This window comes from Dioscorea cayenensis, chromosome 15 (assembly GCF_009730915.1).
Source record: "Dioscorea cayenensis subsp. rotundata cultivar TDr96_F1 chromosome 15, TDr96_F1_v2_PseudoChromosome.rev07_lg8_w22 25.fasta, whole genome shotgun sequence".
Classification (NCBI taxonomy): domain Eukaryota; kingdom Viridiplantae; phylum Streptophyta; class Magnoliopsida; order Dioscoreales; family Dioscoreaceae; genus Dioscorea; species Dioscorea cayenensis.
Window position 1 is genome coordinate 19,485,750 of NC_052485.1, and position 8,018 is coordinate 19,493,767.

The 8,018-nt window shown below is 46.5% G+C and overlaps 1 non-coding gene across 1 annotated transcript; it reads left to right on the forward strand.

Annotated features, from left to right (window-relative positions):
- The first annotated feature begins 7,909 nt into the window (after positions 1–7,909).
- On the forward strand, positions 7,910–8,018 carry LOC120278300. The gene has a single exon (XR_005541637.1). It is a non-coding gene; the product is annotated as a small nucleolar RNA R71 (small nucleolar RNA).

Genomic DNA, 8,018 nt, shown 5'->3' on the forward strand with positions numbered 1-8,018 from the left:
TTCTGATTTTCCGTGAGAGAAATAACGAGCTAGAAAAGCTTCTACCATCTCCTCCCATGTAGTGATTGATGCCTTAGGTAATGAGTGTAGCCACTGCTTTGCTTTCCCCTTTAAGGAAAATGGGAAGGATCTCAATTTGATGGCATCATCCATCACACCATTTATCTTCAGCATGTCACACACCTCGAGGAAGATCTCTATGTGACTGTTTGGATCCTCATCGGCCAAACCGTTGAATTGTGCGGACTGCTACAGCATATGGATGAATGCCGGCTTTAGCTCAAAATTCTGAGCTGTGATTGGGGGAGGCACAATACTCGATTGTGTCCCCAACACTGAAGGTCTGGCATAATCGGATAGTGTCCGTTGTTGCTCATTTTGTTCTGCCATGTTGTCATATCCTTCTTGACACGTCCGAATATGCGTGCGTGAATCGCAAGTGTACGAGTGTCGAAGTAATAATTACCCGGTGAGTCGGGTAGTCGAATCCACAAGGAACGGAAGTACTAGTAATAACCACTTCTCAATTATCTAGTCGGAATCAATTAAGATAATGGAGTGAACTAATTGCAAGCAAAGCAAACAAGTATGCAAGAAATAAAGTAGAAGAGTCTCAATCACTAAGGATGAGGTATTCGGGCAATGATCCCCCTAAGATCTTCTTTAACGCTCAAGATTCACAAAATTCTCATAGAATCGAGTCTAATGAGTCGAGGTAGTCCAACGATAGCCAATTCTTGTCTCCAAGCAAAAGGCACTAGTCCCCTACGAGGTCCCGGTGGAGAAATCGAGCAATCTCAACACTTCACACCCCATATGACCGCAATATGCTCTAAGGAAACCTAAGAGTGAAACCGATTCCTAAATGTAGATCCAACCCTAATTCCCGCGAAGGATCCTAACCCCCTACAAGGTCCCGGCGGAGAAATCGAGCAATCTCACGCCTCACACGAATATGGTTGCAAAGAGAATATGGAATACGGAGATAGGAAACACTCAATCGAAAGGGAAAGGGGACATTCCCTCCATCTCAAGGCTCACCCTCTCAACCCTCTTTAATCTTGGAACTCCAACTCTAATGGAAACTTCACACATTAAAGTATTAAATCATGCAATGTAATCAACCACAAGGATTAACAACACTAGCAAGCAATTAAATCACAAGATTAAAACTCAAGACAACTCGGATTAACTAGAAACATTAAGAGAATCAATCCAAAAATATAAATCTTAGGGTTCACATGCCCAAATACCTACTAGGGTTTAGCCCTCCATGGGCCTAGTTACAAAACAATAATCAATACAATGAAAAGCAATAAAACCCATAGAGAAAACCCCCTCGAATTCGTGCGGATTGGCCTTGATTGGTAGTTCTACGTCTTGAAGGATTCCTCTCCGAAGCTAGGTTGCCAATGGCTCCCCAAAATGCTATGACGTCGAAGGAATCTATCAAAGTTGGTGAAGAACTCCCTATCAATTGGCGAAGACCTTCTCCTCAAACCCTAGCCGTCTCTCTCTCAATGTCTATGCTCAAAGCTCCGCAAAAAGTCCCTTTAGAATCGGCCAAAAGGTGTATTTATAGCCTCAAAACGCGTCTGTCACGTGCCCCCACGCGCCCGCGTGGGCTGCAGGAATTCCCACGCGGCCGCGCGGAATTTCCGCGCGGGCGCGTGAACAGTAATTCTGCTACAGTGATTCGGTTACAGTGATTCGGCTACAGTGATTCCGCTACAGTAATTCCGCTACAGTATTCCTGCTGCACAACGATGAACATTCTCCTCTTAAGGCCACACGATCGGGCACACGATCATATGGTAGGCTATCCGGCTTTTCCTTCATCAATGCGTCTTGAAAGGTCTTGAAATCTTTACAAGGAGGAGGGATGTGGAGACATGGCTGCCTTTGTGCCCTTCCATTAATAACTTGGCTTGCAAAAACTATGGAAGTTGGCACACATCTCCTCATACATGAACCCCTCTTGTATCTTCCAACTTGATTTGTACAAGAACTCCCAATATTATGCCATAATAGCCTATCTTCGCTCCCTTTTGAAATCCCAATGCCTTCACAACCTACATGCATAAAAGAACACCCAATACACGAAATGAGACATAAACCATATAAAATATGATGCTCAATGTATGTAAAACAAGCATAAAAACATGTTCACTCAAGCACTTATCAAACTCCCCCACACTTAAGCCTTTGCTTGCCCTCAAGCAAAATTAAACATTAAACTCATGGGAATAAAAGAGAAGTGATTGGCTTTAGGTTCACCAAGAAGGTACAAGAATGAAATTCTAAAGTTATGGAGAAAATAAAACACTAGACAAAAATAATCAATGCTCTAGCAAACAATCCAATCAAAAATGAATATGATAAAATCCGAATGCGTGTGTGTGTGAAAAAAACTCAACTCATGTCAACACTATGTCCACTACCAAGTTCTTATTAAAAGCGGGACTTATTTATGAACAAAAAAAGAATAGGTAGTAGCTTCACACAATCCTCTAAGGTAGCCCCTTTCCCAAGATGCCTCCCGGGTGGCTTTCACACTTTTTGAGGTGGTAGCTCTTTTCTACCAAGGGTGGTAGCTTTCACACATCCCATGAGATAGCTCTTTCTCTCATTAGGGCATAACAAGTATCCGACTTGTGAGAGTAGCTACATACATCATGGGTGGTAGCTCTTTCCACACCCTATGTACAAACAACAAACAATTTCCAAATTTTATTTTTTTATATATAAATAAAACTAGCATACTAAAGTCCCAAACATAATGAACTAGAGTCTTCATAGGTCTAATGAGTGAGAGAAGTGCACAAAGAGCAATCGGACAAAAAATATTCAATGAAATTGGATGAAAACTAGAGCATGATAAAAATCCATGTTTATAACCTCCAAAAAAACTAAGAATTAAACTCTTAACCCTAAGGTGAACCTTCATTGGACAACAAGAGCATGCTCATGAAAAACACAAGTAAAAGGTCATGTATAAGGTGAACCCTCCCCCACACTTAAGATGTACATTGTCCTCAATGTACGCATGCAAGCACAATAAAAAAATAATAACAATGGAAGCATAATGTGTTTGGGAATGCAATTAAAACAATACTCCCCTCGAACTCCTCATTAATCGGTTGGTGAAGCCTAACTCATGGGTGTATGTGTTCATCGGGTTGTGAAGCTCACACGACCATGTGATAACGCACATGATCGTGTCTATGACTAAAACACCATCAACATCACTCTCAAGGCCATCTGCACGTATGTAAGGGGTTCAGTGAAGCTCAACAAAAAGAAAAGATGTACGAGTGCAAACAAATAACAAAACGAAAGCATAAAGATAACTCTCAGAAGGTGAAACCTTTACGAGCACAAAAAATCCACAAACTAAAAGATAAAACACATAAAAAAACATAAAATGAAAAACAAAATAAAAAGTCTCATGAATGTGACGCCTCAGCGTCGGCATCCGGAGCTCAGTGCTTTGGTGCTCGAGTGCGGATGCTTTGGCATGTAAGCGGATGAGACCTCCTCGTCGAGAGTCTGCTTGAATACGATCAAGTCGCTCCGTAATCCGCACTGGTTCTCCAAGATAGTAGCACGGCGACCTCGAGTCGAGCCGAGCGCTCGTGTACTCGAGAAGTAGATGACTCGGATCGGGTGGATGCTATCGGTCTTTCGCTCGGTGATCCTAGGCTCGTACCGCAGATGGTGCCTCCGTGGCCTCGGCGAGGGCTCCTCGTCGTCCTCAGAGGACGACTCCACTAGTGCGTATCCACCTGAGCCTGTACGTCTCACAATGCCCATCAAACGGAGAGTAACCAAACCCAATGGTATTGGGCTACTGACCCTCTCCTCGCCCTCGACCGAGGCGGATCGGACCCATCTTGAACATAAGACGCAGGTGATATAGGGTCCCGCGAACAATGCTCCCAACCGTAAGTACTCACTCTGATGGCGAAAGTAGTCGGCGACCACAAATCCTAGGTGGAGAGGGACTCCATGGACCATGGAATGGAGGTACAAAAAGATCCGTCTGCTGAGTGAACCCGAGTACCATCTCCCGACCATCACCGACCGGGCCGAGAATCGCATGAATGTACCTGTGCGCCGGTCGAGTGAGGCAAGAGGCCTTCGACTGGCCCGGAGAATATTGACGACGGCCGCATAAATCATGGAAAACACGGCCCCTGCAGTGATACCATGAGGGTAGTCGGTGAGGAGTCGTGTGTACTCGACAATGATCGATGATAATCCTCGATCGTATAACCCAAGATAAATCGAGAACTGGGTCGAGACATCCCATGCGGTCGACCAAAGGCTCGGAAACAGATGGCATCCTCCGTGTCAAAAGCTGGTATCAAGCGCATCACGATCGAAGGAAAAAGCGAGGCAAGAACCTCCAAGGTGGTATCTCGTCCTGACGGGCTCCTGAATAGCAAGTAATCGGTCCCAACCTCCCACACTAACTAGCTCTCTAACCTCGTCAGCAAGACCAATATCCTCTAGTGCGTCCCAGTCAATAAATCGTGATCTGTCCCAATCTTGAGATTCGGAGACTCTCGAACCGTCTGTCGATGAGCAGGGGTCGGAAATTCCACTCATCGGTGGTGGAGTCGGCTCCCTGTCATGGCGAGGGACGTTTTCGAGCCAATCTCTTGGTCCGAGGTGCCATATCCGTGAAGAAAAACATGTAAAACATCAATCGGCATGTATACAGTGTAAACAGGGCACCGCGCGCGCGAGGGCGGCGAGAGCGAGAGAAAAAGCAGTGGCCAGTCGTCCAGCCCGCAGCGCGGCGTGGGCGAGCCACGCGCCAGCGTGGGCGAGCCCGCAGCGCCGCGTGGGCGCGTGTCCTCGCCGGGAGGGGCCGCGCCCGCGTGGGCAAGCCACGCGGGCGCTGCAGTCGCGGGCTGGCACTGCAGCCGGCACGCGCTCGCAGCGGGCCAGCGCGCAGCGCGTGGGCTGGCCATGGCGCTGCCGGCTGCCAGCGCCAGCGCCGCAGGCCAGCAGCGGGCGGCGTGGCTCGGCCATGCGCACGCCGTGACCGCCGAGCTGGCTGCGCGGGCCGCTAGCGGCGCGTGCGTGGTGCCCGGCAGCGTGCCAAAGGGAGCCGCGGGCGGCGTGGCCCGGCCCACGCTGCCGCGTGGCCTGCTGCTGGCGGCAGCCCGTGCACGCGGCGTGGGCAGGCCGCGCGCCCGCGTGGGCGCCCGACTCCGGCGATTTCGCCGGAGTTGGGCTCCTACGCCTCACATAATTCATCCTCAAGCATTCATTAGGTGTCTAACATGATTTCCTATGAAATATAGCATACAAATACCATGAAAACTCCATGAAAATGACCTTGAAAAACATGGAAAGGGTGGGATAAAATGAGAGCTTACCGGAGCAAATTGGAGAAGAAAAATCGGTGCAAACTCCGGCAAATCGCTTCTAATCCCCCAAGGAATTGAAAACAAATGGTTTTAGAGATCAAAACTTGAGTTTTATAGGAGTGAAAAATTGGAAGATGAAAAGGGTTTTTTAAAATGGAAGATGATGAATAGTGCCCCTTCACATTCTTATAGGCACATGGGGGTGTGGATTTGCCACTCCCCGCTGAGGTCTTATGACACGACCGCGTGGAAATTCCCACGTGCCAGCGTGACCTGCAAATTCTGCAGACGAGTCCACTAAGGGCCCAAAACTCCAAATTGACACCAATTGTTCAACATTTAACATTGGAAACACCCTAAACCATGTCATACACATGAAAAATAATGCATATCACCGAAAAATTTCATGAAAACACCAGCAAACAACAAAAATTGATTAAGGCACACACTCATGAAATTATTACTGCAGGAATTAAATTTCAAGTTTAAAAAACTAACTAAAAACTTGGGTTGCCTCCCAAGAAGCGCTTGTTTAACGTCACTAAGCTTGACGTACCTCTCCTTACCTTATGGAGGGTCATAAAGATGGAAAACCTCCTTCTTAGCAACTCCGCACACACGATGGACGAATTTCGCATATTCAAGGAAAAACTCTTAACCAAGTTACCGAATGAGGGCATGTCGCTCTCCACTGTGTGTACTTGTCTCCCTATTGTGTGGGAGCGCTTCCCGGCGACGATGTCTCGACCTCTTGACTCGGCTAAAAAAATCTGTTCTATGAATCCTCCTTGTGGTTGCTCCTTGAGGACTTGTTCCGATACAAATTTTTTTAATTGTGCCTCTTCCATGTCCGGCCATTCCTCATATGGATCCGGATGTAACAATTCACTGCAAGTATTCATTAGAAATCTAGTCATTGACATCAATAAAATAACAAGAATCATCAAAGTCAAGAGAGTGCTTCATTGCTTTCGGCAAGGCGATATGTGATCTTGTCCTCTCCAATACGCAACGTCATCTCTCCTCCATCCATGTCGATGAGTGCCTTGGAAGTGCGTAGGAACGGTCTCCCCAGAATTAATGGCACCTCCGCATCTTCATCAACATCTAACACAACAAAAATCTGCGGGGAAAAAAATATACTTGTCAACCTTTACTAAAAACATCTTCGATTATACCTCTAGGATGACGAACGGAACGATCGGCGCTACCCAGAAAGTCATGCGTGGTCGGACGTGGCTCTCCCAAACCCAATTTCCGAAATAATGCGTATGGCATAACATTAATACTAGCTCCCGAATCGGCCAAAAGCTTTTTTCTTCCCCCAAACCTCCGATTCCACATGGTATGATGAAACACCCGGATCTTTCATTTTTGTTTGGCAAGTTTTTACGAAGCATTGCCGAACACTTACCTTCTAATACCACAGCCACACTTTCCTCCATCTTCCTCTTGTTGGTTAAGAGGTCCTTCAAAAACTTTGCATAGCGAGGCATTTGAGACAATGCCTCTACAAAGCGGAATGTTTATGTGTAGTTGTTTGAATAGATCCGAAATTTCCTGTTTTGCTCATCAACTTGGTCTTTTCTTCAAAGCGCTATCTGGATAGGGAATTCTTGGGGAAAATGAAGGGAAGGCACAGCTGGCCCCTTTTCCTTGTCTTGCACCCTATCCCTTGGTCGTTCTTGTGGATTCTCAGCGAGTCTTCCCGAGTGGGGGGTTTTTGGCTTGAAGAATTTCAGAATTATTCTCGAGCAGCACCCTTTTCTTGGAGCCCTCGACCACTTCTCAAGGTGATCGCTTTCACTTGCTCTCTTGGGTTAGTCTCGGTGTTACTCGGCAAGCTTCCAATAGGGTCTCTCCGCTAATGATTTTTGCTATTTGCCCAACTTGATTCTCCAAATTATGTAAAGAAGCGAGTGTGATTACGGAGTGTTGCCTCTATGTTTTTGGAACCTTGTGTCGATTGATTGAATAAACTTCGACAAAACCCTTTCCAATTCGAAACTCTTTCCGGAATCGAAGGTGTTTGCTGAAATCCAGGTGGGAACAGCGACCTTTTGCTGCCCTTGATTTCCCAGGGAGAGATTTGGGTGGCTTCTCCACCCTTGGTTGTAAGTATTCTTTGTAGGGGTTCCCTTGTACTCTTCCCGAATTACCCACAAAATCAACTTGTTCAATTGGGGCTGAAGTGGTAATTGAGATAGGACAATCGATGGCATGTGTGCACCCCCACAACCATCACAACTTGTGATTGAGGCTACCTTCGATGAAGTCAACATATCCAACTTCTTGCTTAGTGCCTCGACTTGGGCTGCTAAGGATGTAACCGCATCAATTTCATGGAGTCGGCCACCTTCTTCCTTTCCCTTGCATTCCATTGGTAGCTATTCAATCCCATTTCCTCAATTAGTTGTCGGGCTTGCTCGGGGTTTTGTTTCCCATTGTCCCTCCAGCTGGCATCAAGGAGTTGCTTGGTACTCGAGTTCAACCCATTGTAAAATGATTGAATAACCATCCACTCGGGGAACCCGTGTTGTGGACACTTCCATAAAAGGTCTTTGAAAGCGCTCCCAAGTTTCAAATAAAGATTCAAGCTCTATCTGAACAAAGCGAAGATATTTCATTGCTGAAGCT